This window comes from Bombus flavifrons, unplaced genomic scaffold (assembly GCF_040668555.2).
Source record: "Bombus flavifrons isolate JBK064 unplaced genomic scaffold, iyBomFlav1_principal scaffold0041, whole genome shotgun sequence".
Classification (NCBI taxonomy): Eukaryota; Metazoa; Arthropoda; class Insecta; order Hymenoptera; family Apidae; genus Bombus; species Bombus flavifrons.
In genome coordinates, this window is record NW_027184786.1 from 214,283 (window position 1) to 230,685 (window position 16,403).

The window sequence follows — 16,403 nt, forward strand, 5'->3', positions numbered from 1 at the left end:
GTTATTGTTATTGTTATTGTTATTGTTATTGTTATTGTTATTGTTATTGTTATTGTTATTGTTATTGTTATTGTTATTGTTATTGTTATTGTTATTGTTATTGTTATTGTTATTGTTATTGTTATTGTTATTGTTATTGTTATTGTTATTGTTATTGTTATTGTTATTGTTATTGTTATTGTTATTGTTATTGTTATTGTTATTGTTATTGTTATTGTTATTGTTATTGTTATTGTTATTGTTATTGTTATTGTTATTGTTATTGTTATTGTTATTGTTATTGTTATTGTTATTGTTATTGTTATTGTTATTGTTATTGTTATTGTTATTGTTATTGTTATTGTTATTGTTATTGTTATTGTTATTGTTATTGTTATTGTTATTGTTATTGTTATTGTTATTGTTATTGTTATTGTTATTGTTATTGTTATTGTTATTGTTATTGTTATTGTTATTGTTATTGTTATTGTTATTGTTATTGTTATTGTTATTGTTATTGTTATTGTTATTGTTATTGTTATTGTTATTGTTATTGTTATTGTTATTGTTATTGTTATTGTTATTGTTATTGTTATTGTTATTGTTATTGTTATTGTTATTGTTATTGTTATTGTTATAATCGTCTATATCATTGCTGTTGTTGGTCCTTTTGGTTTAATCATCATCGTGGCACGTTTCAAAGTATAATCCCAACCTCTCCAACGGAACCATACGATACCTTTTATTAAATAACAAAAAGGAAGAATTGTCTTTTGTCATTAAACGGATAATACGAAACATGAATGGCTGGTTGTACGTGACGACATTATTTTGTAAGCAATCATACCTTGTCGAGCGGTTAAATCCTGAGGATCGTTCAAATAAAGACCGTTTAATCCTCGTCCGCACGATTTCCACCACCATCCGCCTTTTAGCATGGAAGCGCAGTTCAACGATGACCTATCGTTGTCCCTGTGTGAAATGAAATATCGTCTCGAACGAATAGTTGACTCTTATTACGATTAATCTATCCGATATTATCCGTTCTTCAATGCTTTTTGCTTTGTGCTTTCACATAACCGAAATTGTCATTTCATGCATTCTAACAAATGAAGAAATAACGTGTTACCTGTTGTACGTGGGAAACGGATTATTGTTCGAACCGTACCATGGATCGTTTAATGAGTCACCGGCATTTCCGTCGTAACCGTCAATCTCCAATTTATAATATTCTCCTTCTGAATAGATTTTGAAGTGGGAGTACTGTGCGTACCTAAACGAAAGTACATGGATCTATAATTTTTGTATGCGCACGGATATACGGATGTTCCGAAACGTTCTATATCTTAAATGTACAGAGAAAATCGTCTTTGAAATCCTCTCCGATCTATTCTACACAGACATTAAAACGTCCGAACTTCGCATCCAAAATCAGTTGCAATTGTAATTTTGATATTTCTTACCTTTTGTTACCTTCGAAATCTTCGAGTTCCACCCGAAGCATGTAATCTTCGTTGTTAGTTAACACGTATATGTTTTCGTTGCCAAGCCAAAACTCTCGAGCAGGATCACCAAAACCGTTTTTATAATCAGCCCAATCACGATAGAAATTTTCTCTTGGCTCGCCGAAATCGTCTCTTCTTTAAATAACCTAGGAAAAAGTGGAAATTCTTTTTCGAATTATGAGATAAAAGAAGTAGGAAGATTAAATATCTTTTACCAACGAACGCGGCTGTTTATTGTACGCACAGTTATTCTTTTTCTGTAACGACCTAAGAGTATAAGCTATCGATTCTACATTGATCCTACATTGATTCTACATTGCGAAATATACTTTTTTGGGAAAAAAAGCCCGTTCTATCACACTAGTTTTATCTCGATGCATGATGCACACGCGTATATACATATTATAGTATTTGGACGAATCTCTGTTTTACCGTCCAACCTCCTTCGGCGATATCCTGCTCGCAATAAACCTTGAGAAACCAATAGGTTGTTCCACGAATTTGAAGATAATAGACACCGCTATCTCTCATGCCAGCATTTAACAAATCAACACATGAATAGTCCTGTAACGTTAAACAATATGTACATGTATTATCGTGTTTGTAAGCATTGATAATATGGAATAACGCTTTCTTTTTCTTGCGTAGATTTTTCACTCTGTTACATATTACGTACATAGATTAGTAGTTTTCTCTCTTTCTACAATATTGTTATACATATTTAATGTTTCAATTATACAATCGTATTGTAAAAACTACTTTTCTCTTTCTTTCCTTTTATTTCTTCTAGAAATATGGTATAGATTTTCAAAATTCCCATAAAGGAAGGATTAATAAAAATTTCACCGACAGGGACTTTTTACGAGCCATATTCGAACGTTTCAAAGTTGATGGTTGTACGTGATGCACATGTGTACATTATAGTGACTTTGTGTGTTATTTACGGTTTGACGAGACGAGTAATTACGAGCAACTTTAAAATGACCGTTTAAACGAAACATTCAGAATGTTAATCGATGTATTACGTAATAAATTTTTCAAATCTGAACATTTCTTTGTGTTATAGCACATACGATATGTACGTGAACGAAGGTGGGCATATGCGTAGGCATGTCGTGTATTCTATAAGTGATTTAACTATACTGTGTATGCACGATAAAATGCATATGTTTAAGATTCCTTCTTTCTCTCTCCAATCCCTTCACCCTTCCCCCTCCCTACACAATCACTCCTTTTCCGTAGTAATTGGGCCTCCCCTTGTCTACACATTCTTCACATAGAAATACAGCAGCGTTGTTGTTACGTTTACTCTCTCATCTTCTTCCGTTTCATCGCGTTCGTTCGCTTATTCGCTTACAGGGTCTTACAAGGTAACTAAACTATAGAAAAGAGAGGAAGAAAGAAAAAAGTATGTTTGCATAAAAGTCATGCGGTATATCGATTATTCCACTTTGGTCGGTTAAAAACCAAAGAAGAAATGAGAAAAATATAAAATACTATATAAAAACTGTTTCTAATTCGTTTGAACGGTGCCGATTACCAGTGACGTTAATTGGTACGGGTTGAGAATGTTTTTGTTGTTTATTACCTTAACATCTTTGTAATTAAGGAATGCATCGGTGGTAAAGGTGGAATTTGCTGTACTTGGTTTGTTTTTGACACTTGGAAATATAACAATGGAAATATAACGATTTTTAGACGATGATCGCTGCGAACTCGGTGATAATGGGGGGCCTATTGAAGGATTGGCTGTCGAGTTGGAGAAATTAGTGGAACCAGCTATATTGCTTGAATTAATGAAATTATTGATCGATACGGCGTTCGACGAGGTCGAGGAAGACATGGACATCGACACAGACGAAACAATGGTAGTCGGATTGACCGGTGAAACGGTTGTTTCAACTGCAATGTCATCAGAGAGTTCAACGTATCTGTGAATCGAAAGAAATTCGTTCTACATGAAACATAATAATTAATTACATAGCAATGTAATAATGGTGTTTCGTTAGTTGAACGTAGTATATTGTCGCTACACTTTCTACATATTTATTTATTTATTTATTTACTAATATTCTTTTACATCGTTCTTTCACGCATCATATACCTATGTATAATAATATATTGGAATATTTACTAACAACAGATGCAATCAATTCGAAATACGATTCTTTCACATTACACGAAACGAAAGATTTCTTTTCATCGAACGGAACAAAGCAAACAGATAAAGATAGAAATACGTATGTACATTGTCTGTTATTATTAGAGAGAAAAGATTATTTCTCGAAAAATGGAATGGAACTGACAACGTCGTAAATGCCTTTGGTTTCTATATTATTTCGTAACATGGTGTATGATAATAAAAGCAAGCGAATAAAGTATCAAAGAAGGAAAACTAACCTATTGGAGTCGTATTCGACAAGGCGATCGATCGTGGGATCTAGCAGCAATTCCGCAGGTATTGGACGCTGAGCAAGGCTAGCTACATCGTCCTCCTGCTTTCGAAGTCTATTCTCCACTCCTTCTAAATTTTCGATAATCTTATTCGTTTTCGATCTTAAATCCGCATGAATTTCACTGATCGCTCTTTCTTGTCTTTGCGTTTGTGTAAGTAATTCATCGGATTTTGGCAAGAGATCGTCCACGGAACTTTTCGTGCCAACCTGTTGAAAAAAGTATAATACCTATCTATATGGAATGCCGTCAAGTGGACATGTAAAATTGTGCATGCGGTCATACAACGTGATTAACACGGCAGGTAAACAGTGAAATTAACAATTTAGCCACATCTTCTCAGCTTACCACGACGTTCCAGACTTCATCCATTTTCTCCGATACAGTCAACAATTGGATATATTTGTTCGACGAGTCGATCGATTTTACTCTGCCTTGGTGGTGGCGGCTCGGTAGTTGTCGTTGTTGTTGTTGTAACGTTGAACGCCGGTCGACCGTTCGTACTTCCTCTCACTAATATCGCATCGTGCACGTCACTCATCATGTTGTAAATAGTTCCCAAACGATCGGAAACCAAGTTTACGTGAAACTGTAACTTTCTGTCCATATTGTTTGTCGCTTGCCTTAAATTTTCTATCCCGATCGTAATGTGATTTATTACTTCATTACTCATCGCTTTAGTGATTTCGATTACGCTCATACATTGACTGGCTTTTTTTGGCTGGCTTCGGCATTTATGTCGTCATTTTGTAACAAGTTATTATCCAATTGATGTTTCAAATCGATCAATTTATTATCTATATCCGATACCTTTTGATCAAGTGACAATAATTTTTCACCAAGAGTGAAATCGGATGATGATGTATTTTCTCGCTTCTGATGGATTGCTTGTAATTTCGGACCTGTTTTGCCAAATAAATGCCAATTTATACGATAAACTTGAACAGCGAATGGCAACCGTAGAAAGAAAAGAAGAAGAAGCATCAGTAAAAAGATAAAAGTATGGAAAAGAGACAAAGAGAACGAAAAAAGGGGAGGGGGGAAATACAGGGAAAGCAGGCTTGTATACGTGTGTACATATGTAGGTATATACCTATACAATAGGTATATATAGGTAGGTACCTATAAACTACACGTAAATACAATTGTTAAGTAAACGATATAGATAAAAGAAAACCGGCTGTAAATGTAATACAATTCAAACGACAATTTGTAGTTGCGATCCATGTTTGTTCTAACCGAGTCGATCAGTCCAATATTTTTTTTTTTTTCTTTTCTTCTTCTATAGATACGTCTGTTAACGAATTTCTGTTTTTACGTATTAGCATTTTATGTACATACATACATACGTACCGCTTCTGATTTCACTGTCGTTTTTATCATCGCTCCTTTTTGTCGAGTATGCAGATTCAGTTGAAGAAAATTCAATTTGATGAGAATTGAAAAGTTTTAGATCTAATGTTCGTAGCTTTGTAATAACTGCATCGGTTTTATCGATATTATCATTCACGCGTGAATCCAAAGCTTCCACTCTTCTCATCAAGTGTTCCACCGCTTTGTCCAAATTTTCAATGCGCTTTAATTTTGATTCCAAAGTCGAAACTATAACCTCGAAAACGTTAAAGAGGTATTGCTCTCTGAAAAAAAAGTACCGAAAAGTATTACGATCAAAGAATGAAATTCGTTTTAATTTCAATTAAGAAATTTTCATTTCACTGGAGTAATGCAAAAGTAAGAATGTTCATCCATTGATTCGTTACATCTTAACTATCTCAACAATTAATAGAAATTTCAAAATATGAACAAATTATCAAATTTGATTAATATTAGTTATTATAAAAAGCTACAAAATTAATTCATCTTCTTTAAATAAATTAAACGATATTGATAATCGATACATCATTGCTATAAATGAGGAAAATGTTGCTCTATCTTATATAAAATAGTATCGGATCTAAGATAAAGCTGAATCTGAAACAACTTGCACAGATGTATCCTTTCTCTCGTTACGATGTAAACTGTAATTTTACGCAATCCATAGGTAGGTCAACAGTCGTACTCTCCATGGTTATTACGGTCCTTTCGAATCTTACAAATCTGTAAACTTTATAGTGTAATGCCTAAATTTGTAGAATTTGTATGTAATTGTATGAAATGTAAAATATAACGGCATTGTTGTCATTACTTTTACCACATGTACACGACTACTGAACGATAATCAACATACTTAAATAATTAACATACATATACATTATTAAGAATTACAACATATTTTCGTAAATTTTATCATTTATTCTCTTTTCGTAACGCACACGCGATATTCGTATTCGTATTCGTATTCGTGTGTGTATTCTCTGGTTTACTCTGGCTTTATTCGTCGAATAAAAATGTAATTTATAATAATAATTATATATAAATATAGTATGTAACATGCAATGATTATAGAATGTAGAATTATAGTAAAATATATACAGAAAGAAAATGACTCGCAAATATTTGCTCACTCGCTTTTACTAAATATACAGATACGATAAATATACCTTGTAAGGAGAGTAGGAAAATATCCTAATTATTAATTATTCGAACGAGGAGATCTACGTTTACCAGTTTCAATGATTTTCAAATATATTATTGTCAGGATCATGATTTTGAACAACTTTTTCCTACGTATGTTTGGGGCCCTGCTCGGCTGTAGCTTTCGAGATATGTACATATTCGTAAAAATACCTTTGCTACCTTTTATCTTGGTATCGGTTAGGTTGCTGGCAGCTTTGTGTACCGGGCAAGATGATATTACCTATACGTATGTATGCGAGTTTATGGCTCTCGCATAGATAAAGCCAAACTTGTACTGTTTCGCGTTGCAGGATCGCTGGATAGATGATTCCTCCACAGTGAAAGTGAACAACGAAAAACGGAGAGTATTTACACCAGTTCACTGGTGGATGAATACTCCGGATGAACGCTAACATATTCTTGGCGACTGAAATAGTGAATTGTTTAAATAATATATTAGAATCTGTTACTTTTTCGCTAATATTCTAAATCTTCTAAATATTTTCATGTAAATTACAGTTTACGTTGACGTTGTACACCTGTGCTTAAAATACGGATAAATCGAAATTTTGTTCCTTTTTTTCTTCAAATTGATGAACATCTACAATTATTATTAAAATTACACATTGCACATAAGAGCAATCGGCCGAGACCCTGTAGCCTTGTAATTGAAACGCCCGCTCGTTGCAAGTTTGATAGTCCTACGTGCTATAATGAGATTATTCCTACGTAAAAATGAATTAAAAAAATTAATGACAAGTGATTAATAAGAATTATTAGTAAGGAATACTTTTTAAATCCTATTTAATTGATTTGATATGATGAGACGAAACCTTTCATGATCATAAGAATATATAATAGAATGAATAATAGAATATATAATAGAATATATAATAGAAAAGTTTGTGAAGTTAACTTATGTTTACTTTACCCTTTCCGATAATAAAAATACTTTATGATACTTATCAGCTTCTTTCGGGCAAAGTTATTTTATTTTTACAATATAAAAAGTTGAGATATCTCTTTTAATTCTTTAGAATTACGATATTACAATCATTAATGCCAGATTCATCGAGGAGCGATAAAACAAAGTATCCTCAAAGGTCACATCCATCAAACCCAGTTGTTAGATAAACTTTATGTAAAATTTTTAATCGAGAGATCTTTACAAACACGACGATACTGCTGCTGCAGTGCGACATGCTCGACGTATCGTCGACTGATTGTTTGAAAAATGGTTCACAATTCGATCAACTGTATAGGCAGCTGAGGTTGGTATTGCTTAAATGCGATCGATGATCGACTATGTCTACTGTCGTAGTTACGATTGGCTGAATGAGAAACAAATATTTATACAAGTATGTATTTGGTGCTGACGAGATTTACTTCTGACTGATTTCTTCACATATACTTGAACGATTCTAACTGAAGAATGAAATTTAAAACGTAATTTTATTCTATTAATTTCTACTTCGTTCCAGCTATTGCCGATTCATCTACAAGTATAGTATGTACGTATGATTATACAAATTATAATAATAAACAGGTCTCGTGTTCCTAAGCCAAAAAAAATCGTTCTCTTTACTTTCCTTCTAATTATCAAATTGTCAGATTAATATCTTATACTTTATCTATATGTAAATGAAGTTGTCTATTATAAAATTCTATCATCTCAAACGTATCGCGTAATTTTAATCGCTGATATTTCTGTTGTTTCAATTATTATGCCGACATCGTTATATAATGTTACCTTAAATAATAATAAGACCTTGTTCTTTCACGAGTGCTCCTCTTAAATAAGTCTCAATAAGAATAATTGATACCATAAGCGTAATTATTATAGATATCGGTCCTTCGATTCATAGAAAACAGAAAATGTCGTTATTCTTTCAAATACAATTGTATCATATAAGGTCCATGACGTTGCAAAAAAAAAAGAGAGAAAGAAAGGTTACAATATAAACATACATGATAGAACGCATGTTTTAATTTAATTTATTAAGCTATAACTGTATAATTGTTTTACTTGATCCACATTTTTAACCAGCTTATAACGAAAATGGGCATGAATATTATCGAAATTACTCTAGTGTAAAAGTACTCCGCAGCGAAACCAACGAACAAAAACTAACAACGACTATTGAAAGGTGGAAGCGGAATTACAACGAGCGCTTACAACGGACGACATTCCACAACTGATAACTTCCGTAAGATTGAAGAAGAAGAAGGAACAGAAGAAAAAGAAAGAGAGAACGGCAGAAATAAAGAACGGAACGAAGAAAAATACGCGATTTTAAAAATTCACGTACCCACGGCACTCCCGACGAAGATCACTTAATGTTCGGTTAGTTGTTCGCATGCAAGTTCTTCTTCTTCTTCTTTTTAAGCCGAACATCCATTCATTCTCAACGCTTATATATATGTACAAAGCAATAAGTAAATTCACCAACGATAATGTTTCTAAGTGAAGATATATACGCGAGAATGTAAATGTTCTTTTCGACTGGAACAAAACCAATTTGATCGAAGCACAAATCACGAAACACTCGGCAAAGAAAACACGACTATTACAAGTTGCAACAAACAGGAAAAGATCTTTCTTTCGCCATTACCAATTTTAAATTGTTTCATAACAATTCGTTATCATAACGAATGTTCAAGGTGATCACAGCGGAGTTTATCCCGATCCTCTTCGATATAACACTTTGATCACCGTATACGCATCAAGGATAAGATGAGATGATGAACTTAAGCGAATCCTATATTTTTCTCATTTTTCTCTTTGTAGCAAAATCATTACTTGTTCTGTTGGTTTCGCTCTACTTTTAATATTCGTTCGCCTTGATCGAAATATATACGACCGTTGTCATTACGAACATTGACATTCCCTTGATGAAGACACACACACACACACACGGTAAATGAGTAATTAGTATAGTCTCTTAGAAACGACTTAAAAAAGAAAGACAAAAGACCGTATCAATTTGTTGTATTTATATGTGCGCAACTGTTCCACAGACAAAATCAGAACCATTATTTAATTCTTTTGAATCTCGATGATTACGCGCACTTCGCAATGAATGTTGTGTATGACACCTGTTCCGTTTTCTTCCAAGTTCGATGATCTATCCGTTCTTCTCTTCTTCCTAGATATATAAGTTCGATATAAATTGAAACATAGATAAACTCTATGTCATATACGATTGTGCATCACCCTTCCTTATTCTAATGTTTTTCACTTTATTGTTCGTACGTCTCCTGAAATAACGAGCAAAATATACAACAGTAATACGCAATTATGCGCACCGTATTTTAAATTCGATACAAACAACCAGACTGCCGACACCATAAAGCACCAACAAGTTCCCGATCGCCGCTAAATAGTAAGAGTTACTTTCACGTACATACGTGTCCGCTTTGAAAGAGTGCTTGTACCTCTCCCCACTGATCTACCGACCATTCTGTGGTCTTTTTCCGTCCTTTCCCTCTGTAAGGCTATGATCCGATCTGAAACGGTTCGATCCGTTTGAATTCGTACTGTTCCGTTTCGTTGCAACTTCTTCTTCCCCTTCCTTTGCGTTGCCCTTCTCTTTCTCACCCTACCTACCACTCTACCCCTTCTTGACTGATGTCGTTGCCAGCGTCACCAGGAGAAGTTCCTATCGCAGGAACAAGATGACGTCACTTATAAAACGAAGACATACATGTATGTGACCATACGCGAATACGACTGTCAGTCCCCATCCTTGTCTTGCCCCTTCGCTTATTTGAGTGCATCTATAGTACGAGATATTCCGTCATTCTATGCTACTACTACATACACCATAAATACTATTTTAATTCTTACTGCTGCCGTTCTTCATGCTTCCAAACTTTCAACAGTTCCAACAGCCATTTTACTCCTACTTTTGACTTTCTGACAATATCGATTACAGTTGATTGAAAAATAAACAGGAATAAACCGAACATTACCTGCGTATGATATATTAATTTGTAAATACATATCTATATCGCATCGATATCTATCTAATATTTAATATATTTGCATCTAACGTATTGATAACTTTCATTTTCTTCGTAATGATTATAAATCATCTTTTTATAAATCATTATTTATCTTTTAATTAAAATGTGTCAGAGCGCAGTTGGAACGAGGATTAAAATTACATAACTTAAACGTAAAATGAAGATTAAGGAAATAACTATTATTAAGGTGAGCTAATTCAAAGGTGAAAATTGCTTTTAAATAAGATAAATGTCGTCAGTTATTTATAGCTGAGCTTCTATCTCGTATCTATACTCTTCGTGTGAAATTACAAACAAATCAAAACATTATTTTCCGAATCTAAGAGAACTTGTGTGAAATATTTCGAGAATGTCATGATCTTACATTCTAAGAGAACGTGTCAGACTTTTCACCTTGATCGAGACGTCGATACAATTGTTGATCAAGAAACGAGAACAGGCATACTCGGTATTACTGTGAAATGTGCATTCCATGATTATCAGGGCGCATCGATGTGAAATATGCATTAAAATTCCAACGACAACGACGAGAATGAAGAAATGGAAAAGATTAAATAACGAATCTAATCAAAATCGAAAAAAAGAATGCAATACAGTAATTCGGTAAATGCGATAAAGGAAAAAGTAACAAGATACGATCGGAAAGAAGATGTACAAGAAAATTAGTAAACCGACAGACTGGCAATGAGGTAGATCGTAGTATAAAAATGAAGAGAGGAAGAAAGCAGAGGGGAAAGGGAAGAGTACATTATAAATTCAAGTATACATAGGTATCGTCATATATGTATGTATGTAGATCGGTAAAATTGTTTCACTTATCGACACAAATTAACCGGAATGCTTTGTCACGGACTGAATACAGGATAGAGCTGATACCTGTCGCTGTTTTTACGTGTCCCATGTTTGGGAGACCATGTGACCTGTGAGGCGTGATATATTCCCTATGTTAGGGCAATGTATCAATCAGATCGATCAATGTAGAAGCGCTTAAGCACGCTTGTCCAATGTAATAGGAAATACTCTAATTTTTTTGAAGTTGGTATTCAGTTGGAATTTGTGAGACACGAAGTCCCATATAATTATGTTACGTCTACTCTGTACTTAATCGATGCTATTACAATCTAATACATATCGCACGGTGCATCAAATATGAAACCTACGTACAAATAATATATGTAACAAAACATTCACAGTTCATATTTCATTTAATAATTCTAATGAGCATTCATAATCGTACATACATACAATAAGAAAAACAGAGTAAACATCTATAGAAATAGAAACAAGATTGGGATTTCATTTATTATGTCACTATAACTGTAACTGTAATCTGTACGTTCAGTATAGTATGTCAAATATACAAAATAATGACAATTTATCTCCCAACTAAATGGAACATCACGATATATAATACCTCGAATACGATCTACTAATGTCACCTTCTTCTCAATAATAAGGTCTTCGAGGATTGTTCTAAAAATAAAAGGAAGAAAAATAAACATTTGATTAGTGGTTAAGTATATGAAACATAACTTTGGTATTGCGAAATTTTTTAGATATTTGACAAAATTACCAAAGGATTAGGCCTAAATCTGTAGGCAAGCATCATTCTCTTTCTGTAGGCATCGAATTCATCGTCGTCCCTGGATACACCATCCGGTCTTTCGGAACCTAAACCAGCACTGTCGAATCTATTGGTTGCTCTATAGAAAAATGAGAAATGTCGGTACAACATCGAAGATATTGGTATTAATAAATGAAGTAGGAAATGGTCACAGATAGATCAAATAAAATGCTAAGGAAATTCAATAATACGGTAAACTTCTATCATAAAAATAATTCACATGTATTATATGTTTATATGTGAAATTAACGCGAATATAATAAGTACAATCAGTCAGGAACTACTTACTTATTAATAGGTTCGATGCGACCATTGCCTTCGCTACCTAATCCTTGTCCTTCGCTCCAACCAAGTTTTTGTAGCATGTGAAATCCTAAAGAATTGCAAACTTCGTTAATTTGGTTGTCAAACATAACTTACTGACAAAAAGATACATATATATTTTAATATATGTAAATACATGGACGCGCAAAGAAAGGCAGGCTGCGTACCGATGTTATCTTCTTTTAGTTTGTACTCCTTGTAATCGCTAAGGTCAGGTTCCTTCCCTTGATTAACTGCGTTATATTGTTCCATAAATTTTTTAAGTTCATCCGGTGGCAAGATATCACCAATATGATGCTTTCCTTCTGCTTGGGCCGTCAATTCTTCAGCCCACATTTGAGTAGCCTCCATTTCGGCAGATTTGAGTTTGTGTTCCCAAGTACCACCTTCCGTCTCTTCGTCACTGTCGTATTCGTATTTGTGCTTACCCTGTGCTTCTAAACGTCTTACTTCTTCTCTTTTTCTTAATAAGTTTTGGTAGAGAAGATTTATCTGAATGAAGGTTAGAATAAACGGTGAGTGAGTTGGCAGAAATTACACATAGTTGAATTAACAAAGTACTAAGCTCGATCTTAATCTTAAATCTTAAATGAACGCTTGAAATAAAACAATTTTAAAATAAACAATCTTGTCACCTTGTAATGATCTTCGGCTTTTTTCCTTTGCTCTTCAGTGAGATCTAACGTCCCCAAAGTTTGTCGTGCATATTGTATCAAGGCTGGATCGTTCCTTGATATTTTAGTTAACATAGGGTTCTTTGTTTCCGTACGTTGCACTTTTGGTGATGGAATTATAACAGCCGGTTGTCCAATTTGTCCAGGAATCGCGATACCTGGCTGTGAAAAGCCACTACTACTTTGCTGTTCATTATGGCTGGTTAATTACGTGTTCATTTCTGCTACAGGCACCTTATTATCTGGATCACCCCATCGGCTACGTCTTTTTCGTTTACGTTCTTCCTTGTTGTCTTCCTTTGATCGATTTGTAGAATTGTTATCGCTCTCTCTCTCGTTTCTTTTCTGTTTAATGTACAAATAATTATAATCAATAATGGTAGATGATGACACGATGCAAAAATAAATATACATTATATATACCTTGTGGTGAAACATGCTTGTTAGAGGTAGGACCTTGATCGCTATCGTCATTATCGCTGAGAGCTTCTTCCGGACAATAGAGTTCCGCGCCGGTGTTTTTATTTTCCTTAACGGATTTTTCGGTGCGAAATTTTGCCAATCCCCTGTACTGCATATAGGCTGCACTTTGCTTTTGGTGCAGAATCCTTGATTAAAACAAAACTTAAAACTTCTGACGAGTAACATAGTCTCCTAAATTAAATTCCTTTAGATTAAAAGAGACACAATAAAGAGGGAAAAAATAAAAGAAAAAAAAGAATAAGAAGAAAGAATAGAAGATAACAGGTGTTTTATAAGAAAACAGCTCGTATATTCGTATGTTCGTCCAATATGTCACGCCTTTGATTCGTCAATTACATTGAAGAATTTAGGTATTGTCTTTGTTTTATAAAAGGAATATTTTATAAACTAATTAGGGGAACATACTCTAACGTATGTTGTTTTACAGAGGATAAAATAGTAATTATAAATAATTGTAAATAAGAAATGAAGATAGACATTCACGTTTTGGACGCACGATATATGTATGATTAGAAAACTTATTGGTCAAATTTTAATTACAATTTCACGTATCGTTATTATCAAATATTATCGGTAAGATTTCGCTATTTGATTAAAAAGGAAGTAGAGAACGGAGAAGTGATACAGACAAAGCAAGCATTGTAATACATTACACCTAGATGCTGTATCTAGTGCTTGAAATAGAGCAATGTTGTACAAAAAAGACGAACGAACGATACGTAAGGTGAAATAAAGAAAATGTGATATGTGCAAACGCTACACGTATAAAGACACTATAGATGGGGGACCAGAGAGGACAGTAGTTACCATAATTTAGGATCTTGGGCATTCTTCTCTCGTGCTTCTTATTTGATTTCATCCCCACAGTCAGTGACGATGCGTGCCAGCTGCTCAGCCTCTAGGGGACACACTTAGAAGCCTTTGTCAGACATGCGTAACAACGCTAAAAGCTCTGGATTTTGTTTTTGTTTCTGTAGTGTAGAACACGTATTCGTCTACACGAATGATCAGCACGAATTTGCTTTTTGCAAGTTTCGTATTCGCCCACGCGTCTTGTATTCGGCGTATCGCGCGCGCGCATACGCATACGCACGCACACTTACATATTCTGGACTGCGCGAACAAGTAATCCATTTTACAAGAAATAACTTGTTCTTCGTAAATATAAACATGCGGCGATACGCCGAAACGAAGAAATAAATGAAAATAATCGACATATCGTACCTAGCTGTTCAGAGGCTTGTAGATCAGTCAATGGCCTCACTGGTGGTGGCACTTGTACATTAGGTGGTCCCATAGGTACCTGAGCGACTTGATTAGTAAGAGGGTAACTGGTCGACATTAAAGAAAGCGGCGGTCTGGCGTTTGGAATTAAGGAAGGGGGTGGTACATTCGGAGGTGGAATATTAAAATTGGGCGCTGGAATTGAATTCATATTCGAGGCAACATTGTGAACTGGTGGTGGAGCGGACATCATCACAGATGGACGACGACGTCCGCTATTATCCAGCGAGGACTCCCGAATAAAAATATAGTATACTTAAGTGTTTTAACGATACTAAGGGAATCTATTTTACGAGTATGATGCAGATATACGAATTTAATGAAGACGTCGACCAAAACAATGACATATTCTTTCGAATCACTTTTACCGCTTAGTTTGTCCGTTATGTCCACGTGAACTGTATGCCAGGGTATGCTGGTCTTAGGTATAGGATGTAATTCAGCTTGTATTTTACCTGAACTAGCCTTCGAAACTCGACAAGCATGACAGTTCTCAACGAATTTGCGAACGTATTTCGCCATTCCCTCGAACCAATAATACTCGTGCAGTTTCTCGAGCGTTTTATCCCATCCTAAGTGCATAATTGACTGGTGCACATGGTTGATCACGGACCACCTAAAGCCTCTTGGGACAATGGGCAAGCAGAGAGTTCTGCCTCTCCTTTGTATCTTACGGTACAGGGTGCCGGATCGTAATTCGTACGTATTCGCGACGTCGTCCGCAAGCTCGTCGTTCCGCAACTTATCAACGATTTCGGTGATTTGGGGGTCGCGACGTTGCTCCGCCAAGAGCCAATCTTCGGAGATTTTGGCCAGATTTTGAACGGGAGATAGTTACGTTGCTATAGTTTAAGAATGGGTCTACAACGCGTAGACTATTTTCATTTTCTTCCCCTACGAGATCTGACGAGATAAAGAGATGAACAAGAAATTGCATATTATATTATTATTAACAGATGTAATACAATCATAGACAGAGAAAATGATTATGCACGCTTGCTCCCAGGTTATAATCGAATTTTCGCAGTATTGTTAGTTCGATGTCACCGTCCTAGAATTCTAATACATAATATTGGAATTCCAATATCGCACCGCATCAGGTTTGCCGCTTTATTCAGCTTTTATTCGTCACAATCCTTCGATTAACCTTTCTTTACTCCACTCAGCTCCAAGATAAGTGTTACTCTTTCTTTTATACTGATTCTATATCTTGAGGTTAACACGAACATGAAATAAGAGAAGGCGAGTAAATGGTATATACAAATGTGCTTGAATTACGAAGCTTTTCATTAACAATTAAAAAATTTGCCTTGAGATGTTTCAGCCACGTTATCCATATTAACAAATCCTTCCTGTATTTTGAACGTTAAGAGCGGCAATTTAATCGATTTAGCTTCCACTGACACAGCGTGGAATCACTTTCGACTAAAAGTACGACATCTGTCCTAAACACGCGAAAACCTATCTTGACGGGTGTGTCGCAGAAATTGTTCA

The 16,403-nt window shown here is 34.7% G+C and overlaps 2 pseudogenes; both read right to left on the reverse strand.

Moving 5' to 3' along the window:
- Positions 1-1,104: 1,104 nt before the first annotated feature.
- LOC138189430 (uncharacterized) lies at positions 1,105-10,084 on the reverse strand (annotated as a pseudogene).
- A 1,713-nt stretch (positions 10,085-11,797) lies between these two features.
- On the reverse strand, positions 11,798-13,988 carry LOC138189431 (SURP and G-patch domain-containing protein 1-like; annotated as a pseudogene).
- Between the last annotated feature and the right edge of the window lie 2,415 nt (positions 13,989-16,403).